General features: G+C 42.4%; 1 non-coding gene across 1 annotated transcript; it reads right to left on the reverse strand.

The window, feature by feature from the left end:
• Window positions 1-748: 748 nt before the first annotated feature.
• LOC144594983 (U6 spliceosomal RNA) lies at window positions 749-855 on the reverse strand. Its single transcript, XR_013547439.1, has one exon. It is a non-coding gene; the product is annotated as a U6 spliceosomal RNA (small nuclear RNA).
• Between the last annotated feature and the right edge of the window lie 22,852 nt (window positions 856-23,707).

The following is a 23,707-nucleotide window of genomic DNA, read 5'->3' on the forward strand; positions in this document are numbered from 1 at the left end:
ATATGGTCCAAATGGGACTGGCTTAGACCATTTGCTCAGCATGGACAAGTTGGGTCAAGGGGCCGGTTTCCCTGCTGTACGACTCTCTGTGTGATACCTCTATCAGAACACCTTTCAGCATCTGTCGCTCCAGTACATCAAGCCCACCCCAGCCCTTCGCTCCCCATAACTAAAGCCCTCCAATTCAAGCATCATCCGTTTGAATCTCCTTTCCACTCTTCTTCAGCTCAATTATATCCTTATTCCCATTGTGTGGTGACCAAAACGGCACACAGTATTCCAAATGCAGCCGACCAAGTGTTTTGTGAATTCCACATTTATCAAGCTACCATTTCCTAATGGTCCTTCTGTCTGCCTTATCTGAAAAGCGATTTCTGGTGACACCAATGTTCCCTGTGATGGTGAGAACAGGGGAAGGAATTCAATCTGTAATTTGTCTGGACAATTGGTCAACTTGAGGCCCACAAAGAGCTGTAGATGCTACATGGGTCTCTGCTGCTGTGGGGTGGGGTGGTGGAGAGTGAATATTAAAGAATAGGTTTTTTTCGTGTCATTTTGTGTATACGTTAGAGCAGGTTTGTCTTTGCAAGCAAGTCACACTTTGGCTGAAGTGATGGCTGTTGTATTTGTTACTGTATCAATTTTGTTTTTTTGGTGGTAAACAATTGGTTCAAACCAGCAAATGTGTTCCCTGGCCCAACTGGATATCTGAAGTTGTTGAGATTTTTTATTTCATTTTATTTATTTTTTAAATATGGAACGCTTCACGAATTTGCGTGTCATCCTTGCGCAGGGGCCATGCTAATCTTCTCTGTATCGTTCCAATTTTAGTATATTTGCTGCCGAAGCGAGCACAAGATTTTAAAAATAAACCATTGGCCCTAATGCATTCAGGGATGGACAATGAAAACTCAGCCATCTTTATTAAAATGGCTAACAAAGACCCAATTGCAACAGGAGGCAACCACGTACTGGGTTCACATTTCGATCAGACCTGGAAGTGATGGAAGATCCTTCCTTTGAGAGACATTGGTTGGGCTTTTATAACTATCTGATTGTAAGTTTCTTGTCCTGACTCACAATTTTTCAGATTTCAATGCGGCATTTAAGTAGGAGACCTCTTAATTGCTAAGAAAACCAAATGGCTTGTTTTCTTTTTAATATGTCATGGTTAAATTGTCAATATTATAAAACAAACCATGCCACAATTAATTTTGTTTTAAGAGGACACCGTGTGATAGTGTAACTGCCAATTACCTGGTGAAATAAATTGGCTCAATAGAAATCTTTAATTCACCATGTCTGTGAATTCAACCTATCCATTCAATGACATTCAATCAAGTCAACAGACCAGCCCAATCAGGCAACGAAGCCAAGAATCGAGATACCATTGGCCACTTTCCTGCACCACCTTGTGGCCAGTCGTAGTATAACATTGACAGGCACCTGCTCAATCACAGGGCACAAGGCTTTTATTACTTGTTCATACGTGGGATGCCAGCATCACTGGCAAGGCTAACACTAATTGTCCATCCCTGATTGTCCTTGAGGAGGCGCTGGTGAGCCACCTCTTCAACTGCTGTGGTCCATGTGGGGAAGAATCTCTCAATGCGGTTGGGTGAGGGGTGTTCCAGCATCTCAACCCAATTATAAAAGAAAACAGTGTGAGAGTGTGTGAAGTGAAGTGACGGGGAACCAGCAAGTGGTGGTGCAGCCCACTGCCTTTGTCCTTCCTCGTGGTTGAGGTGGTGGAATTGGGAAATGCTGTCAAAGCAGCCTTGGCGAGTCAACATCACACAGTCTGTACACACTGCAGCCGCAATGCAAACGTGGATTCCCGGAATAATAATATTCATTTATTGTCATTGCAACGAGTACAACGAAATTAAAAAACAGCCAATCCTGACGGTGCGTACAAACATATATGCAATAAATGCAAAAACAAATAAATACATAAATACAATTAAATTAAGTACAAGATTTTTTAACGGTGTTGCCTAGTGCACAGGTAGTGTTCAGTTCTCGTATGGCCCTGGGGTAAAAACTGTTCTTAAGTCTGTTTGTTCGGGATTTGATTGACCTGAAACGTCGACCAGAGGGCAGATGAACAAACAGACGGTGGCCGGGGTGGGATGGATCTTTTATTATTTTGCCTGCTCTACTGAGGCAGCGCAGGCTGAACAGGTGCTCCAGGGAGGGCAGTGAGCAGCCGATGATTTTCTGGGCCGTCGTGATGACCCTCTGAAGGGCCTTCCTGTCCTTTTCTGAGCAGCTGGCATACCATGTGGTTATACAGTATGCCAGCACACTCTCGATGGAGCAGCGATAGAAGGACAACATGAGCTTCTCCTGCAGGTTGGTTTTCCTGAGGATCCTCAGGAAGTGAATTCTTAGGTGCCAATCAAGCAGGTGCTTTGTCCTGAATGATGTTACACTTTGTGCGTTTGTTTCCTGTGGCACCAAGCCAGGCAAGTGGGGAGTATTTTATCAGACTGCTGCCCGGGCCATTGCATTTGGCATGGGAGCTTTGGGAAAGTCAGCAGGTGAATTAACCATTTCAGAACGTCCAGCATCTGACCTGCTCTTGTTGCCACAGTGTGGAGATGGTTGGTTCAGTTGAGTCACTGATCAGTAGCGATGGTCTGAAGACGGATGGAGGCTTGCCCGGTGACAGCACTGAGAGAAGGGGCTGTAAATTATTGAGACAATAGAAACACCGAAGAACATTCAACATTCGACAGCCAGCAGCAGCACCGTGACTTCAAAATGATTTATTAGTTATTTGAAACCTTACGGGAAATCCTCAGGAGGTGACAAGTACTATTCAAATGCAAATAATAATCATGCAAACTTTTGTGCATCCTGCAATGCTGAAAAAGATCTCTCCCACTTGTTAGTTCTGACACTAAGTTCATGATTTCAAACCTCCAGATTGTGAATCCTGTCACGTTGCATTCTGGTGCAAAGCAGATTTTTGCTGCCATTTGTTTTCTATTCCAAAGTAAGTGACTCATAGGTGAGAATGTATCCTTAAACACTACCTCCTGCCATCCCAAGTGGAGCCCTTCATGAATGCATTAATACAATGATTGTCAACAACTGTTTTACTTTAGGAGAAGCCCTTTTTAACTAAGCTGACCCCAAACTTAACCTAACATGTACGCTCTTTGCTGCATGGGCAGCTAATTGTTGAACAATGACCCTCTTTCCTTCCATTTCCCACACAGGCTGATCTGGAAACACTGTTCTGCAGGCCATCATTTATAAGAAGCAGAGTCTTGTCTAAACGTACCTTACATTGCTCCTCTAAAGCTATCAGGGGAAAGACACTTTTATCCGATGAGTCTGTGCTGGATTTGAAACCAAGTGCCAGAGCTGAGCATGCTGCAAACCAACCCACTGTACCACCCAGTCCCCATAGATGATCGTGTTTAACTGAATCAATTTGATTCAGGCTAGATGGTGCACTAAACACGTCAACCTGACAAATAGAGTCATCTTTATCCACTTAGTTACAAAATCATCATAAATCATTGCTTTACCCAGCATCCTTGTCAGAAATTTGTAATGACTGTACTATCTGTGTCTCAACTTGACAAAGGTAGAGAAAATGATCAAAAGTGGAAGAACAATTGTCTATTTGTAATTTCTGCATGAAGCCTGGTATCTTCACTCTTTGCCATCAGTGCATCCATTTCATGATGTGTGACCAATTATCTGAAGCCTGGCGCTTAAAGACTGCAGGAGAGGACATTTTGCTAAGCGGTGTTTACTTACTACACTGTGTGTCAGCAAGGACAGGTGTTCAGTCCCTACCCACGAGTTACCTATTGAATAATGAATTGTTTTTTTGGAGGATAGAGGGGAAAATCATGGACACCGTGCCTTAAGTACAACTTGGCAGGACTGAACACGAACTGTAGAGACAGGGAATTAAGTTTCTATTGTGTTAATGAATGTTTGCGAAAGTAATATTGACTTTACCAGGATATTCCGACCAAGTGTAATTGCTTCAACCATTGAAGGTTATAGAAACATGGCCCTGATCAGTGTTAAGCATAAATTAATCCACTTTTCTTTCAGATTGAAATTAAAATTTGTCTTCTCATTTTGAGCTGGAATTTATTCAAAAAAATCATTGATCACAACAAAAATGATGAGGAGAGTGGGAGGGGGGAGGGGGGGAGGGGGGGAGGGAGAGAGGGAACACAAATAGCATTTTCACTCAGAGTCCCTCCTTGGTTTGTTAGGTGAATCTTTTTTCTTGTGCATTCCTAGTGAGGATTTAGTCATGCCAAAAATGGCTCAGACTTCAAAGTAATGTTTGTTGGTCAGGACATTATTAATATGCTGATCATGGACACACACATGAAGGGAAGGCTGCTCAATGCAAAATCCGTGTTATTGTTAAATATGTTCAGTGATTTATATCACCGTGCTTAATGGGATATTTAGAACAGTTAGTGGAAAGCTGGGCCCTTTCCGTTTGATTTTCTCACCACCAGTCAGTAATTATCAAGTTCTTGCACTATCTATGGAATGCTTGAAAGGTCAAATGTCAATAGAATCCAGCTTTGGAAGGAAATAAAGCGAGCACTGTTATTAGATACATCTTTGCTGACTGTATTCAGGCAGGCCAAAATTAACACACAGAAAGAAAATAGCAAAACTGCATGTTGTGGCCTGTACAGAACACAGTGCGAGGAAAAAGAGCTTACTGTGGAACGTAATGATGAGGCAGAGCTGATTATATTTAAAAAGTACACAACGCCTCACATGAGAAACCAAGTCCCTCTCAAGCATTCCAACCTCACTTACACATGTTATTTGAAGGAGTGGCGAGGAATTTATAAAGCATAACCGAGAACAAGGTTGTTATTTTCCCATAACTGTGAAAATCATAACTCAAGAGTCACTTTAAAAAAAAAATCCCTGAGAACTTTAGACAATCACATTGACATTTGACATCAATGGGCAGAGGCAGAGGAAGGGAAAGCTTTAGGATGACTGTCAGTGACCCGGAGTCCCGTATGGCTCACCCCAGCTCCCCAACATGTGTTTCTCATTTCCTTGCTTATAGCGAGCCTAGGCTAATGATATGTGGCTTGGCAGGAGGCCCACGCTGGCACGCTGCCTGCCTTGTTTCTCATTGTTCAGTCTACTTACTGAAGCTCTCTTTAGGGCTGCTTTATAGAATAGTAAACATTTAAGATGCTTTGTGAATCTGCGTGTTCACGTCTTCGTGTGAATGGGTCCAACACACCCAGACAATAAGGCATGAAAAGACAGCCTGTGGGTGATAGTTAACTTTAAACACAAAGCAGTGGAAATTAAAACAAATCTGCCATTAGTGCTGTCCATTGTAAACAGTGCGCTGTGAACATATTCTGAGGGATAGTGGCATGGGAAAGTTTTGCCCTGCGTTCTTGATCCATCCGATGAAACAGCTCCTTATAAAGCATGGGAAGGAACAACTGACACAAGGAAGAAGGATACTAGGGCATTTAATTTGGCAAGTTCCTCCAGGGATTATGGTAGATTTGGAACCGTCATAACACAGCCTCTGCTCTGTATAACTTTTATTTTTGGTATGTGTCTGGCAAGCTTTTATCAAATGTTTCTTATTCAGTTCCTGCTGTAAACTTTACAGCCATGTGATCTTACAGCGTTCAGACTAAATCAAGATGGTCCACGCGCCAAGTAACGCAGACACTTTCACCCGAGGGGGGACTGACTGGTGGTGAGGGGGCGGATTCCTGGGATAAGGACTTTGGGTACAAACACAACACGTTTTCGCTTCCTGTAGATGGGGGCACCACTGTCCTGTTAATAATTCATTGATCTCCGTTCCACGAGATAAGTCGGTTCAGAGTAACACACAAATGCAGGTCGTAGTTCACCGTCCCCTGTGAGGCAGCTGTGAAGGCAAACAAAACCAACTGCAGCAATCAGTGGCTCCCCTTCACTTTCAAGAGAGCTCGCCCTATATGGCCAGTGGTTACAGTGATACAGTGTGGTGAATGTACCGATAACAATAAAAATGTTTGGCCCACATCAAAGCACTGGTGGATTTTTCTTTAAATTAGATTATTTTATTTGTTTGAGTATGGGGTTTTTTTTCTTCTGGTTTGTCATTCCCTCATCAATTCTTCCAGAGTTCCCTCATTTTATTAAAAGAACAGCCCTGAAGTAACACTGTGGGATTCTGGAGTACAGGTGTTCAATGCTTTGCCTGGTGTACCTTTCTCTGCCAGATTAGCAGAAATAACAACAGGTTTCTTTTGAAACATTTCAATGCCTGGAGAGGGAAATCTTCATTCAACATGCTGTGTGCAAATGTCCGAAGTCAGACTTTCACCGTGATTTCTTGATCAAGAAGTGAGTGGTGTGTAGTAATGGTCGCCCACATAACAAATCATATTAATAATGCATGTCTGTTTTGTAACCGGTTGTGGAGTGATAGCATGTCTTGTCTGGGGCAGGTTATGAACAGCAATGCTACCTGTTACGTTTAGTCACTGGATTCAACAACTGCTGTTCACAAAGCCAGTCCACAGAATAATTTGTGCAGCAAGGGACTGCAGATGCTGGTTTACAGCGAAGATAGACATGCAATGCTGGAGTAACTCAGTGGGACAGGCAGCATGTCTGGAGAGAAGAAATGGGTGACATTTCAGGTCAAGACCCTTCTTCAGAATTCAGACTGAAGAAGGGTCTCGATCCGAAATGCCACCTATTCCTCCTCTCCAGGGATGCTGCCTCTCCCGCTGAGTTACTCCAGCATTGCATGTCTGTCAATCCACAGAATAATTAGTCCATTCAGAATAATCCATTCCTCTTGAGGATGGAGAAAGAGGCAAATGAAGCCCCTGCCATTCACAAGAAGCTTACTCTCGGGGAAGTTTTCTCTTGGGGAAGTTTTCTCTTGTTTTCTCTTGGGGAAGTTTTCCCCCACAGCTGCCCCTCTCTCCAGGCCAACCGTACCACTGAATGTCACCTCCCATCGACATGAGGCAAAACACACTCACCAGCGCCACCCACCAGACTGAGATAACCTGCGGAAGATCTACATTATAACACCATGTCATTCTAAGGGATCGCTCATTTTGCTTCGTTGGAAGGAAGTACACATAACTCTGCACGAGGAGGTAAATAAACCCATGGACCTGTTCACACTTGTTGACTCATCTTATGTTCTACTCGTTTGAGGATCTCGAGGCAACAACTTAAATTATTACCAATTGAATTAAAGTAGCTCAACCCCATTATATATCAGCACTTTTGGTGATTTGATGGGCCGAATGGCCTAATTCTACTCCTATACACCTTTTCTGTCGCAGTTACATTGAGCAAGTGGGAGAACCTCCACTCACTAGGATTTTCCACCTGGCGCTGGGAGGTACTGAATATCTCACTAAATCTCCAAATGCCACACACGTGGACTGACTATTGAGTTTAAACGTGTCCCATTATCCTCGATGAATTACATTTAAGTCTGTGGTTTTAGGTGTGTTCTTTGTTTGCTATTGTGAAAGAAAGTAGGTTTAATTTTGCGCTTGACTTGACCTTCAGCGGAGCTGAATTTGAGAACTACATTCACCAAGTTAACGTGACTGGGAAAGTGACTGTGGTGCTCTTGGAGGTGCAGTATTTATTAAAGGCCTTTGCACTGGGACTATCGAGTTCCTCTTTATCAAATGGCATCTGCTATCTGATTACAGGCAGTTTATGTATCTGGAATCTGTGATATTGTCAAACGGTTGGATTGCCCTGTTCCTTAAGGAGAAGGAATAGTCCCACAAAAAAAAAATAGCTGGCTGGTATTTTTATTGCATGTGCTGCCACCTTGCCACCACTTGCTGCTGCTAATACCTGGAAGGATCTCTTGCTTTGCTCAGGTGAGGAGCTGTTGGGAGAGTTTATTGTTTTAAAATACAGTAGAAAGTAAGCACCTTCTAATTAGGAACATACACAACCAGAAGGATACACACGGGACAATGTACTTTTGGAGACATGAACACAATGCTCAAAGCAAGTTTTACGCTCTCGAAAGCAGAATGTGATCATTGGCATATGTGGCACTGGAAATAATTCTGGAACCCGCACATTGCTCCCTGAAAGTAAAAGAAAAATTACTGCTTGCTAATCAGACCACTTCAGACTGGATGGCTGAGTTAAGGCTGTCCCTCTGATCCCCTGAAAGAGCTGTGTAATTCATTGGCGCCTATGGTGCTTGTGAGATGTGAGTATTTTGCGCGGGTGAGATTAGAAGAGGGGCTTTGCTTAGGTCAGGGTCAGGGAGTATTTTCAGGGCAATATCAGGGAAAGCCTGTACTGTAATAAATCACCTTCGCTCCACTGTCCTCACCTTACTGAGCAGAGCCGAGGCCAAGAAACATGGAAAAGCTGCAACAGCCGTGATGAAATTTGAACTTCCCGTGCCATTTTAGATGAGTTAAACCTAGCCTGAATTTTTAACAAGTTTTATCTGATCACATTGAGACAAGACCACAGCCTGCCTGGGTGCTCAGTAAGGGTAAGGGCCCAACGATGATAATATACCAGGGTGCAAACAATTCTCAGTAAGAGAGATCAATTTTGCAGGTAGAATAACATTCTTTAAACTGAAGCCTTACCAAAATTTTGTGTTGTTTTAAACTCTGATTCATAGAAAAAAAATTCACACTGTTAGACATCAGTAATTAAGAAGTCAGAAATAAGTTTCAAACAAGATTATTTTGCAATGAGTTAGAATCAAAGTATAACATTTAACTAATTTACTTACATACTTACAGTGTGAGGTAATGCACTTAGGAAAGTCAAATTCTGGTCATAGAGTCGTAGAGCGATACATTGTGGAAACAGGCCCTTCAGCCCAACTTGCCCACACTAGCCACCATATCTCATCTACACTAGTTCCACCTGCCTGCATTTGGTCCATATCCCTCCAAACCTGTCCTATCTATGTACCTGTCTAACTGCTTCTTAAATGTTGGGATAGTCCTAGCCTCAACTACCTCCACTGGCAGCTTGTTCCATACACCCTGTGAAAAAGTTACCCTATTAAAGCTTTTCCCCTTCACCTTAAACCTATGCCCTCTGGTCCTCGGTTCCCCTACTCTGGGCAAGAGACTGTGTGTATTGTGTAGTGTTCTGGTTGCCATGCCTCAGGAAGAATGTGGTAGCTATAGAGAGAGTGCGGAAGAGATTCACCTGGAAGTTGGCTGGACTGGAGGGCTCCAGTTGCATGGAGAGCCTGGATAGGCTGGGATATCTACATTCACTGGAATGCAGGTGACTGAGGGATGATCTTATAGAGGTTTATAACATTATGGGCCACGGGTGGGATAGATAGAATCTTTTCCAAGGCAGAGGAGTCGACAACTACTAGGTTCAGATTTAGAGGGGAGATATTGAAAGGGTAATTGGGCAGTGGGAGGGGTATGTTATCCATATAGGGAGTGATGAGTATCTGGAATGATCTGCTAGAGGAGATGGTGGAAGCATATTGAATTACAACATTTAAAAGGCATTTGGACAGATACGTGGAGAGTAAAAGTATAGATGAATAAGTGTCTGCCAATTGCAGACAAAATGGGATTCGTGTAAATAGGCATCATGGTCAGCTGGGGTGAGGTGGGCCGTAAGGGCCTATTTATGCTGTATGATTCTATGATTCTACTTCTTAAAGTGGCTGGTCAAATTAAATTATTATGTTTATGTTTAGAGATACAGCATGGAAACAGGCCCTTCAGCCCAAAATGGCCACGCCGACCAGCAACCACCCATGCGACTATTTCAATATTGTCCCAGATTAGCATCCTACACACTAGCGGCAATTTACAGAGGCCAAGTAACCTCCCAAATTACATGTCTTTGGAAATTGGAGCACCCGGAGAAAACCCAGGACATGCAGGTTGGGAGATTATTTGGCCTCTGTAAATTGCCCCTGGTGTGTAGGATGTTAATCTGGGACAATATTGAACTAGGGAAAACATACAAACTCCATACAGGCATCACCCGTAGTCAAGATGGAACCCATGTCTCAAGCACTGTAAGATAGCAACTCTACCGCTGTGTCACTGTGCCACCCCTTATAAGAGTATGGTTTTGTGTAATTAACCTACTAATACACAATTCAAGTCAGATGGACTCTTCACATCTATTTCAATTAGCAACAAACATTTTGCAGGAGAAACACAATGGGTGGACCAGTATCTGTGTGGGGGGGGGGGGTGGTTGTGGGGGGGGGGGGTAAAGAATTGTCAACACTTCAGGTCGAACACTGCATCGTGACTGAAGGATGGAGAGGGAAGATAGGCAGTGAACAAAGGGGAGGGAGAGCGGTGAGACTGGGGCCAGTAGATGGGCAAATCGGTGAGGGGGAAGGATGTCAGGCATTTGAAACCAGTTTAGGGGGGGAGGGGTGGAATTGAGGGAAACAGGGCAGGTGGATGCACTCAAAGCAAAGGCAAATGGATCTGGGTGGACCAACTTGTGTTTTTCTCTTTTATTCAATTAATTATTATATTATATATTTATTTAAAGATAAACTCCTCCATTTTTCATGAGGAATTATTTATTCTTGGTCCACTTTTATGCCAAGACTGTTGAGAATAGACCTGGCACTCAAAGATGAAGCTTAGAAATGGTCTTGCTTCGGTAACTGATTTGATCATACGGTCCTAAGTAATAGATGTTGAATCAGGGCATTCGGCCCAACAAGTCTACTCTGCCATTCAATCACGTCTGATCTATCTCACCCCCCTAACCCCATTCTCCTGCCTTCTCCCCATAACCTCTCACACCTGTACTAATCAAGAATCTATCTATCTTTGCCTTGAAAATATCCACTGACTTGGCCTCCAAAGGATTTCACAGATTCACCACCCTCTGACTAAAAAATGTTCTCCTCATCTCCTTCCGAAAAGAATGTCCTTTAATTCTGACGCTGTGCCCTCTAGTCCTAGACTCTCCCACGAGTGGAACCATCCTCTCCATCCACTCTATCCAAGCCTTTCACTATTCTGTATGTTTCAATGAGGTCCCCCCACCCCCTCATTCTTCTAAACTCCAGCGAGTACAGGCCCGGTGCCGACAAACGCTCATCATAGGTTCACCTATTTGGCTGAGATGCCAGCATGGGTTAGGTCTCCATCGGCAGAGGGTTTGGAGCTGGATTCCTCTCTGGCATAGCTCTTTAGGTAAAACCTAGAAGGTCTGTGGAGATGTCTGATTGCATCCATCAGGAATGTGTGGATCTGGCTGAGGAAAATCTGGTCCAGTTTAAAAATAATGTACCTACCTTTTCAATGTCAGCCATATCCACTTCCAGAAAATGAAGCAATTACGTTTGAGGCAGCCCACTTTCTGCAAAACTTCAATACCAGGTGTTACTGAGTAGAAGCAACCCAATACCTGCTTCAGGTGGCTATCCTGAGGAACCAATTCAACTTTTGCAAGAGTTCTTGTCGTCCAAGATGTTGCTTACCAGAAACCTGCATAAACCGCCACACCCCATCCCCAATATTAGTCCTCCTCGCCGGAGGTACAATCAGGGCCAATTTCGACACCCCCATCCCAAGTTTGTTAATGAAAGATAAAAATGATTGGGACGGCAATCCATATTTTAAAACGAGCCTTTAGTTTTGTTTTCATTAAATGTATGGCCTTTTCCAAGCCAGTGGGACCAACGTGGCAGGCAAAGCCCACACATAATCCCTTTCTATCAGCGCCCAGTTGGACCATTTTGGTGGCAGCGATAACTTGAGGGAGATTTAAAGCCTGCTGGCAAAACATGAGGCCTAATTGCCCCCAAAATTGGCAAACTAAAATCTTACTTGTGAGAGGATCAAAGGATACCACTGCTTCTCTGACTGCAGTGCAGGATAAACCTAATGCTGGTGAAGCTAATCAGCTGCTGATCCCACGGAAAATCCACTGACAGCTGCTAACCCTAAGCGAAACAGTCTTTATGCCCTTCAATAACTCAACATGGTCCTGGCTGTGTGAATAATCAGATCTTTCGGATTGGCAGAGGATGTGTGAATAGTCACATTGATCGGATTAGATTTGGATATCCGGTGAAATCATTGGCAGCCAAATACAATTGCTTGTCTGGCTAGTCTGAGTGCAAAAGGAAGATCGTCCAGATTGAACTGCCGCAGTGTCAGGAAACACACAAATGTCAATTAAAGAGAACACAAGTGTTTTGTCAGAAGTTTGCAGCAGCCACAGAGAGTCCTGCAGATCAATGTGAAAGTGAAGGCATGCCATTCCTTTGGAAGGAAAAAAACTGCAGGTGCTGGTTTAAATCGAAGGTAGACACAAAATGCTGGAGTAACTCAGCGGGTCAGGCAGCATCTCGGGAGAGAAAGAATGGGTGACGTTTCGGGTCGAGACCCTTGTCTCGACACAAAACATCGGCCATTCCTTCTCTCTTGACCTGCTGAGTTACTCCAGCATTTTGTGTCTAGCATTCTATTGGAAAGTGATTTCACGTCTACATTTGCTCAACCTGTTGGAATCCCCATCAAGGTCACTATAATATTTGTCCTGAGTTGTCTTCGGTTATTTTCAAGGACCAAAGGATGTTACGCGTTCAGAGTGATTAAAACCGTGGTTTTCTGCAGAGAAACCGCTGGCCACCTCAATGGACTCCAGCTTTTTTGTGTCTATCTTTGGTTTAAACCAGCATCCGCAGTTCCTTCCTGCAAATGTCCTTAATCACTTCAGAGCCTGTCCCACTTAAACAATTTTTTAGGCGACTGCCGGCGACTGTCAAAGTCGTAGCAGATCGCCAAAATTTTTAGTTTACCCTACCACAATGACCACGACAATGCCGAGTCAGGTCGATACGAGTTACTTTTTTTGTGAAACTAGCACCTGGCTAAGAGATTACACCATCTTCGGAAACATCGCGAAGGTCCCACGCTTACGTGACCGTCAAACTGTCGCCTCCAATCTACCTGTCAAATGTCCTGACGGTAAATAAATTGGTTAAACAAAACTATCTTCTGGCATCTTCAAATGCCTTTTCTTAATTTAATATTACGTGCTTCTAAATGCATCTGCGACAACCTAGCAAACCTGGGGACAGCATGCGACAGACAGCGCCCACAATAAGCTACGATACCTGGCCACAATCCAGCTGTCGCCAAGAAATTTCTATCCGGAATTTTTTTCCGCGACGTGCCGAGATCTGTAACGATTCATTGAAGACTCCTCACGATCATGCCCGCGACACCCCGGCGAACGTTCGGCGACAGCCTAGTCGCCGGCAGTCGCCTTAAAATCGCCTAAGTGGGACAGGCCCTTTAGTCTCAGTTTCCAGCTATGAGGTCCAGTGATTAATGTGTAGAAACAGCATTTGTTCCAAGCAAGCATTACACTGTCTGTGTAAGGTTTGGGTCACAGCTTTTTCATACCCATTGGGCCAATATGATTGGGGGGGGGGGGATAATATTGATAAAACATGATACCATGAAATGGAGGGAAATTAGATGCATATGCAAATATTGGGTGGAGATGGAAAGCCTGGCCACATGAACAAAGAATACAGGTTATCTGGACAGACAAGAAAGCTTCGACGGACTGTGGGAATTAGACTGGCGTGCCAAAGTGAAGTGAGCATAAAAGGGTGTGATCAGGAGAGATATCGCTGTGATAAAACAACCGTACAATATCACAAATTGATTTAAGACAAAGCGCTACTTGCATTTATATAGCACCCTTAACATAAATCTCCCGGAAGATCCTCCCAGGAATGTTACAGAATTTTAGTGCCATTATTATAGCACAGAAGGAGGCCATTCAAATTTAACACTGAGATGATATGAACAATTGATATGACCAAATGCTTTGTCTGGGAATGTGGTTTCAAGTAGAGTTAAAGGATACAAGAGAGATGGCAAAGTAGCATGGTTTAAGTATCGGAAGGAACTAACTGCAGGTTTAAACTGAAGATAGACAGAAAAAGCTGGAGTGACTCAGCGGGTCAGGCAGCATCTTTGGAGAAATTGAATTTTATGACGTTTCGGGTCAACACCCTTCTTCCGACTGTTCCAGACTCGAGTCTGAAGAAGGGTCTTGACACGAAACTTCAAACACATTCCTTTTCTCCAGGGATGTTGTCTGACCTGCTGAGTTGCTCCAGCTTTTTCGTGGTTTAAGGAGGGAATCGAGAATTTAGGGTCATTTTAAAAAGGGGATGCATTAGTGGCAGTAAAAGGAGGAGCAAAAAGGCTGGTAGCATGACATCGAAAAATAAACCCCCAAACCATGATTTAACTTCAAGGCCTGAGGAAAGAAACTTGAAATTTCAAAGCAATCTTCTATACAACCCAGGGATGCCGTGCATGTATTACCTCACTGCATGGCCAGGGTAATGTGTCTGGGAAGAAATTCAACAACAAAAGCAGAAAATGTTGGAATTACTCAGCAGGTCAGTCATCATCTGCGTTGTGAGAAAACCAAAGTTAATGTTTCAGGTTGAGGATCCTTCGTCAGAACTGAGAAAAGGTGAAGGGGATTTATTCACAAAATGCTGGAGTAACTCAGCAGATCAGGCAGCATCTCGGGAGAGAAGGAATGGGTGACGTTTCGGGTCGAGACCCTTCTTCAGACTGAAGAAGGGTCTCGACCCGAAACGTCACCCATTCCTTCTCTCCCGAGATGCTGCCTGACCTGCTGAGTTACTCCAGCATTTTGTGAATAAATCGATTTGTACCAGCATCTGCAGTTATTTTCTTATACTAAAGGTGGAGGGGAAGCAAGTTTAAAATTGCAGAGAAGGGAGGGGGGGGGTGGAGAGATTGTAGGGAAGTGGATGTGATAGGGTGGGGGGAGTGCCAAGAGAAACTGAATGGCACAAGTTGTGCTGGAATGAGCTGAGGGAAACGTGTTAATCGTTGGTGATGCATGTGGAGGGAGGTGTGATGCCAGGAGCACTGGTGAGAACAGAGCAAAGAGAGCAAAATAGCAACGTGGGAACTGTAACGCACAGAACACAACAGTTACTGGGAGAAATAAAGGAGCAGTGTGAAAATGTTCAGCAGCTCAGCAGCATCTGCGGAGAAAGAAAAAGTTCAGGTTACAGCAATTCAGATGTAAACAGGAAGGGTTGGAATAGTTGAAATCATGGTTGTGTCCTGGGGAGGTGTCCCATGCCTCAGTGGAACCATGAGGTGCTGGTCTGTTGTTGCACTTTTGGAACAGTCCGCACTTACAGAGGTCAGACGAGGAGTGGGATGGAGAACTAAATGCAGGCCCGTCTTGTCAGCCTAATTGAGCCGGTTGCTAGTTTCACTACATCGCTCCGTTAGAAATGCTACTGTGCACAGCTAATATTGTGAGAGGGTTGATCACAGAAGTGAAAGTAATTTCTGAAACACAACCTTAAGTTGTCTAACCTCTTGTATTAACTCCCAAAGACGTCCGATCCTCCAGAACTAAAAGGCCGTCGGAGTTAACCGTCTGAGCTCTCTGTGTCTTCCGCTTTCAATTTGTCTGCGACAAATAAATTAAACTCTGCCTGTCGTGCCTGCTTTTTTAAGGCACGGTTTCAGTGAGTCATAAATGTAGAGGCAATATGAACAGGCTGGCTGCATTCGAGCCAAGTATTATGTGAAAATGATGCATTGATTCTTATTGTCGCTTCTGTATTCCATTTACTTGTTTGTGCTGGACTTACAGTTTGATCCAACACTGTATGCTAAACAAGACTTCTCACTGACCCACAGCCAATTTTGTTCAGGGAAATAAACAGCCATATCTCTTCCCGTATACCCTGTTATTGATGTTTATGTTTCGTCGTTCAGCATTTGTATCAATGCAAAGATTACAATATGCAGGACCTGAGACCTGATGGTGCGATCAATTCAGACAATAGTAGGGGAATAGATAAGGTAGATGCACAGAGTCTTTTACCCGGACTTTGGGAATCAAGGACCAGAGGACATAGGTTCAAGGTGAGAGGGAAAAGATTTAGTAGGAATCTGAGGGGCAACTTTCTCACACAGAGGGTGGTTGGTGTATGGAGCTGCTGGAGGAGCTTGTGAGGCAGAAACTATAACAACATTTAAAATGCATTTGGACAGATACATGGATAGGAAAGGTTTTGTGGGATATGAGCCAAACACATGCAGAGGGACTAGTATAGATGGGGCCCCTTGGTCAGCACGAGCAAGCTGAGCTGGTCTGGGTCCATGCTGTATGACCCAATGATTCTATGATGCTATGACTATAAGGGTAGGAAGGATATGCTTCAATTATATAAGGCATTAGAGAGACCATATTTGGAGTATTATATACAGTGTTAATCTCCTTATTTAAAGAAAAATATGAATATGTTGGAAGTAATTCAAAGAAGGTTTACTGGACAGATATAAGAAAGGTAAATGTTGGAAATGCTCAGGAGATCAAGTCAAATTGAGTTGTTTATTGTCAGATGCACAAGTATGGTGAGGTACAGATGAAAATCTTGCTTACAGCAGCACCACTGGCATATAGACTACAAACCAACGCACAAAAACATAAATTACACTCCGAGATAGCGAAAAGAAAATGGTGCAATAAGTATGATATTAGTACAAAGCACAATTAGAAAGCCCGCAGCATCTATGCAGATGGAATCAGAGCTTATGTTCCAGATGGAAGACCTATTGTCAGAACTGAAAAAGGGAGAAGAATTGTGAGGTTCATAGAAAATAGGTGCAGGAGTAGGCCATTCGGCCCTTCGAGCCTTCAAGGTGCCCCCAGCCGTTTATGCAGCTTCTACCCATTGGAGCCACTCATCTGCACTCACTGACTGCAAATCTGGACTCCTTGCTGCAAGACACCAGAGTGCTGGAAAACGGAGCAGGGAGGAACATGGTAAAGAGTTGGAGAAAACAGTGCAGCACTTCATGTGAAAGCAGAGGGATCAATGCCGAACAGCCTGAAGGGAGGGAAGCTTGGAATGCAAAATTTGGCAAGAGTCATATGTTAACCCTGCAATAATGTAACTTAGTCGCAAATGTTCAACGTACACCAGCAGCTGAGAGGCATAATGTGTAAAATAATTTCTACACTGTCTCCTGAATTAACCTCTCCTTCATGAAGCCAATATTTCAGGTTTCAGCTGTATATTGGAGGGAGTGCATTGGATTCCTTCCAATCTTCAAAAAAAAATTCAGAATCACCCGAAATGGCCTGTTCCTTATGTTGAGATGGTGACCGTCAGCTCTGGATTAATTGGCAAGAAGAAACATCTCCCCTTTATCTACCTGGCTGAGCCTTCTAACTCCATAGGTTTCAATGAGGCCACCAATCATTATGGTAACCCAGAGAAAAGGAGCCTAGCTTTCTCAAACTCCCCTGTCGTAACTGACCCACCATTGCAGGAACCAATTGAGTGAAGAATCTTTGTTGTACTCTGTTAAGAACAAATATAACATCCTTTTGGATAAGGAGGCCAAAGTTGTACACACTACTTTAGATGTAATCTTCCGAAAGCCCCATTTAATTTTAGCATAACATCTGGTATGCAAATTCCTTGCAACTAAAGCCAATGTATCATTCGCCTTCCTATCTGCATGCCTCACCTGCATGATTACCTTCAATGATTTATATGTAAAGATACAAGGGTTCCCTTGAATATCAACATGAGTGCCCCTAAAGAGAGACAGAAGAGATCACAGATGCTGGAATCTTGATCACCAAACAACAAACCGCTGGAGAAACTCATCTGTGGAGGGAAATAGATAGATTATGTTTCAAATTGTCTTTCATCCATTTCCCTCCAAAGATGTTGCCTCATCTGCTGAGTTCCTCCAGCACTTTGTTTATTCTTCAATGACCCAGTTTCTCTCCATTTAAAAAAAAATTAGTATTTCTATTTTTTTCTACTGAAACAGATAATACCACATTTTTCGTCATCGATAGAAGTCCATATCAGTGGCATAAGGGCATCTTCTTCTTCTTTCGTGTACATCATCCATGTTTCAAATGTTGACGTCGCTGTCATCGTCCATCCTGAAAAGGGCGCAAGCTTCCGGCGACAATCAGTGGGAGCCATCACTTGTTGCAATAGACGATGGTGGTAGCAGAATTTGCTCAGGACACTTCCAGTTTCCAGCCCCGCGACGCATTAGGGCATGAGAACATAACACACAGAGCATAGAACATTACAGCACAGGAACGGGTCCTTCAGCCCGCAATGTCTGAGCCAAACATGATGCCAAATTAAACTAATCCCTTCAGTCTGCACATGAATCATATCTGTCATATCCCTGCATATATTCCCTGTGCCTGCCTAAAAGGCTCTTAAATGCCACTGTTGTGTAGGAAGCCAGTGTAGGTCAGAAGATCAGTAAGGATGATGAACGTAGTAGGACAGAGTCATAGAGTGATACAGTGTGGAAACAGGCCCTTCGGTCCAACTTGCTCACACTGACCAAAATGTCCTAACTACACTAGTCCCACCTGCCCAATTTTGGTCCATATTCCTCCATGTGATCTAACCTTCAAGAGCAGCATACCATGAGGAACCTTGTTGAATGCTTTGCTGAAGTCCTTATAAACAACATCTACAGCTCTGCCATCAACAACCTTTTTGGTCACGTCTTCAAAAAGCTCAATCAGATTTGTGAAACATGACCTCCCACGCACAAACTCATGCTGACTAATCTTAATCAGCCCTTGTTCGTCTAAATGCCTGTACATCCTATCCCTCAGAATATTCTCTAGTAACTTTCCAACTACAGATGTTAAGCTCACTGGCCTATAGTTCCCAGCATTTTCCCTGCAGCCTTCTTGAATAGAGGCACGACATTTGCCACCCTCCAGCTTCAGATCTTCAGATAGGTTTACACTCGTGGAGTGCCCTGAAATAGACGTTCTGGATGTTGGCACGTAAGATTGAGGGCTTCATTATTAGATCGAATATTCGAATATGTCAGGGGTAGGAAAGGTAGGGTTATGCTGGCGGCGTTCGACTTTCTCATTGGCTCCATGGAATATATTCTGGTAAAGGGAAATGGTTAATAAACCATTATAAAATATAAGTTTTTAAGTAATCTGTTGATTTGAATGACTTTTAATGAACACAAGTTTCAAGGTCTTATCTTTGATTGAGAAACTAAAGCAGCATTGTTCAGACTTTACAAAAATCCAGAGAGGACAACTTAGAGGGAAACAGGCTTTTCAATAATAGAAATTTACTTAAACATCAACTTGCAGAATGGGTTTGGAATAGAAGTGAAAAATATTGTATGGCATTCAGATTTTTCAAATTCCTTTCAGGCATGTTTCATGGTCAGGCTAAAGAGAAAGCTTGCTTCGAGAACTCACATCCTGAACAAGTCTCACACATTTACAAATATATATTATTTAATTGCTTTTATTCATTGGTTCCAGCTGGACAATGTATCCATTTTATTTCCACATTATTGTAATTATTACACAATTTATTTCACCGTTGAAGAGTTGATGGTGTTCCTGAGCACCTGGTTGGATTATTCTGCCTTTGTATTAATTATCCAACAGATTTCAATTAGATGCTGCTTATGAGGCAGGTGCAAAAGCATGTCACTTTTTTTTCCATCTTTTCTACACAATTTCTTTGTATCAATTTGCTAAATTCTTTTGACCCATATGAATAGCCGAGTAGCCACACAGATTCCTGGTGCTATTTGGTTCAAGCTTTCATTCTCACAGCCGACCCACCAACTGAATTGAAACAAAATGATATGAGCTACCTGGAAATGTATTTTTCTTCCACAAAAATGACTGTTTATGAATAATCTGCCATCGACTCATCTTGAAAATAATAGCCCTAATTATTTTTTGCTCCACTTGGAGATGGCAGTAAAGTATATTCTTCTCATGGATAAAACACCGGTAAAGAGAAAGGCTAGCTTTCAAATTGTGGACTTGCAACATTATATATTGGACATATATGTCTGTTGTGTTATTCTTTGTTTCCAGTATTGTTACTTGTTTTGTGTAGGTTCGATCTGCAGATGCTGGTTTCAACCTAAGATAGACACAAAATGCTGAAGTAACTCAGCAGGACAGCCAGCATCTCTGGAGAGAAGGAATGGGTGATGTTTCGGGTCGAGACCCTTCTTCAGACTGAAAGTCACGGGAAAGGGAACCGAGAGATATAGACGATGATGTAGAGAGATATAGAACAAATGAATGAACGGTATGCAAAAAAGTAACAATGATAAAGGGAACAGGCCTTTGTTAGCTGTTTGTTAGGTGAGAACGAAAAGCTGGTGTGACTTGCGTGGGGGAGGGATGGAAAGAGAGGGAATGCATGGGTTACATGAAGTTAGAGAAACCAATGTTCATACCTCTGGGTTGTAAGTTGCCCAAGCGAAATATGAGTTGCTGTTCCTCCAATTTGCGTTTGGTTGTTTTGGTTAATTGTTTCTTCTCTCAGCCTTGCTTGACTTGAATGTTCTTTTGTTGTCACTCAAACCTATTTTCCTATTGTTCTATTCTTTATGGCTTCCATCTTCTGGGTCTTTCTGCATTCTGCTTCCTTTCTGTTCCTGCTGATTCACATTTTGAATCTCTGGCCCTGTTACAAGCCATTGGATAGAATGATTTAGATTTCCACACCTGACTGGCTGGACTCCGATGTTAAATTGTTTAAAATAAATAGTCGGAAATGTGTCTTGAAATAAACACTGAAGGAAAGGTTATTCTCTCAACTAACATTAATGTAGTAGATAAGAAATCTGATGGTAAGAGTTAGGAAGGCCAGACCTGATTGGCATCATCGTAAAAGATCTACTTTGGTAAAGACAAACGTTGTTATTGCAATGTATCTGATGGACTGTTGACACTGCATCATCAAACACAAGCTCGTTTTTATTGGCATTTCCAGCATTTGTATTCTGCAACCTTTGACTGACAGAGCACAACATGCAGACCCTGGAAATAAATATTAGGGTTGGCAACTCCTTCTCAGGGTCAGTGGGGTAATTGGAAACATATTCCATGCATCTAGTTGGACTCATTAAAATGAGGATTAACTTCATTAAATACTGAAATCTGTTTTTCTCTTTATTTTAGTTCAGATTACCTGTCCAAGTAAATAAAATGTAATTCAAATTTACAGATGAAAAAAGCTTTCACGGTTACATCATTTATATATATATATATATATATATATATATATATATATATGTGTGTGTGTGTATATATATATATATATACACATATTTACATAACACACACACACACATATATATATATACACATACTCACATACACATATAATATATAAATATATATATGTCAGTATATGTGTGTGTGCCTGTGTGTATGTGTGCATATGTATATGTGTGTGTATATATATATATGTGTGTGTGTGTGTGTGTGTGTGTGTATATATATATATATATATATATACACATATTTACATAAGACACACACATATATATATATATATATACACACATATACATATATACACACATATACATATGCACACATACACACAGGCACACACACACATACTGACATATATATATATTTATATATTATATGTGTATGTGAGTATGTGTATATTTACACACACTGAACATTTTCTTCTCGTTTATTATATTATTTGCAGTGTACTATATTTACATATTATTTTGCGCTGCTGCAAGTAAGAATTTATTTGTTCTATCTGGGACATGTGACACTAAAACACTCTTGACTCTTGACTCAATTCGGCAGAAAACCACCAAATGCTGAACAGAAACTTATGTTAAGAAATTGGACTTTCTTGTCCTTATTTTTGATAGTCATGAAATGAGCACAACCTTGTCCAATTTCAGAACCCAATGTACTTGAAATACCTCCATGTTGATCAGGCCATTTTCTTTTCTACTTTCTCCATCAGGCACGAGGTCCATTGCTAGTCTCCAATTTGATTCCAATTAATAAGCTGAGCGTCAAGTCCACCCAGCTGAAGATTCTGGAACAAACCTAGCAAAAACCATCACTCCAGCATCTTCCCCACCACTGATGTCAGACTAACTGGTCTATAATTTCCTGTTTTCTCTCTCCCTCCTCTCTTAAAAAGTGGGATAACATTAGCTACCCTCCAATCTACAGGAACTGATCCTGAATCTATAGAACGTTGGAAAATTATCACCAATGCGTCCACAATTTCTAGAGCCACTTCCTTAAGTACCCTGGGATGCAGACCATCAGGCTTGGGGATTTATCAGCCTTCAGTCCCATCAGTCTACCCAACACCATTTCCTGATTAATGTGAATTTCCTTCAGTTCCTCTGTCACCCTAGGATCTCTGGCCACTAGAACATCTGGGAGATTGTTTGTATCTTCCTTAGTGAAGACAGATCCAAAGTACTGGTTCAACTCGTCTGCCATTTCCTTGTTCCCCATAATAAATTCACCTGCTTCTGTCTTCAAAGTACCCACATTTGCCTTAACTATTTTTTCCTCTTCACGTTCCTAAAGAAGCTTTTACTATCCTCCTTTATATTATTGGCTAGCTTACCTTCATACCTCATCTTCTCTCCCCTTATTGCCTTTTTAGTTATCTTCTGTTGCTCTTTAAAAGAGTCCCAGTCCTCTGGCTTCCCGCTCTTCTTTGCTATGTTATACTTCTTCTCTTTTATTTTTATGCTGTCTTTGACTTCCCTTGTCAGCCACGGGCTCCTCTTACTCCACTTAGAATCTTTCCTCCTCTTTGGGATGAATTCATCCTGCAACTTCTGCATTATTGCCAGGAATACCTGCCATTGCTGTTCTACCGTCTTCCCTGCTAGGGCCTCCTTCCAGTTAATTCTGGCCAGCTCCTGCCTCATGCCTCTGTAATCCCCTTTGCTATACTGTAATACTGACATCTCCGATTTTCCCTTCTCCATCTCAATTTGTAGATTAAAACATCATATTGTGATCACTGCCTTCTAATGGCTCTTTTACCTTGAGTTCCCTTATCAAATCAGATTTGTTACACAACACTAAATCCAGAATTGCTTCTCCCTGGTAGGCTCCAGTACAAGCTGTTCTAAGAATCCATCTAGGAGGCACTCCACAAAATCCCTTTCCTGGGGTCCAGTACCAACCTGATTTTCCCAATCTACCTGCATGATGAAATCTTCCATAACCACCATAGCATTACATTTGCGACATGCCAATTTTAACTCGTGATTCAACTTGACCCTATGTTCAGGCTACTGTTTGGGGGCCTGTAGATAACTCCCATTAGGGTCTTTTCACCCTTACAATTCCTCAGTTCTATCCATACTGATTCTACATCTCCTGATTCTATGTCACCCCTTGCAAGGGACTGAATATTATTCCTTACCAACTGAATATCATTCCTTACCAACAGAATGTCATCAAACTAATCCAGCAGCCAATCATATTAAGTAATTCTCATGGTAAACTCCAAGGCAAAAAGATGATTTCCAAATCGTGGAAAACAGTGCCCACTGCCAGCGTAATCAAGGACCTTTCCCATCGGGCAGAGGATGCAAAAGCTTGAAAGCCGTACCGACAGACTTAAGGACAGCTTCGTCCTCGTTGTTATCAGACACCTAACATAAGCTTATGTTAAAGAACCTCTGATAGGCTAGGGGAGCAGTCCTGATCTCCCAACCTACCCCTTTGCAAGTGTGCACTTTTTAATCTGCCCTTTCTCTGCAGCTGTAATGCCTTAATGCTGCAACGCTATGTTCTGCACTCCAGTGGTTTT

This window comes from Rhinoraja longicauda, chromosome 6 (assembly GCF_053455715.1).
Source record: "Rhinoraja longicauda isolate Sanriku21f chromosome 6, sRhiLon1.1, whole genome shotgun sequence".
Lineage (NCBI taxonomy): Eukaryota > Metazoa > Chordata > Chondrichthyes > Rajiformes > Arhynchobatidae > Rhinoraja > Rhinoraja longicauda.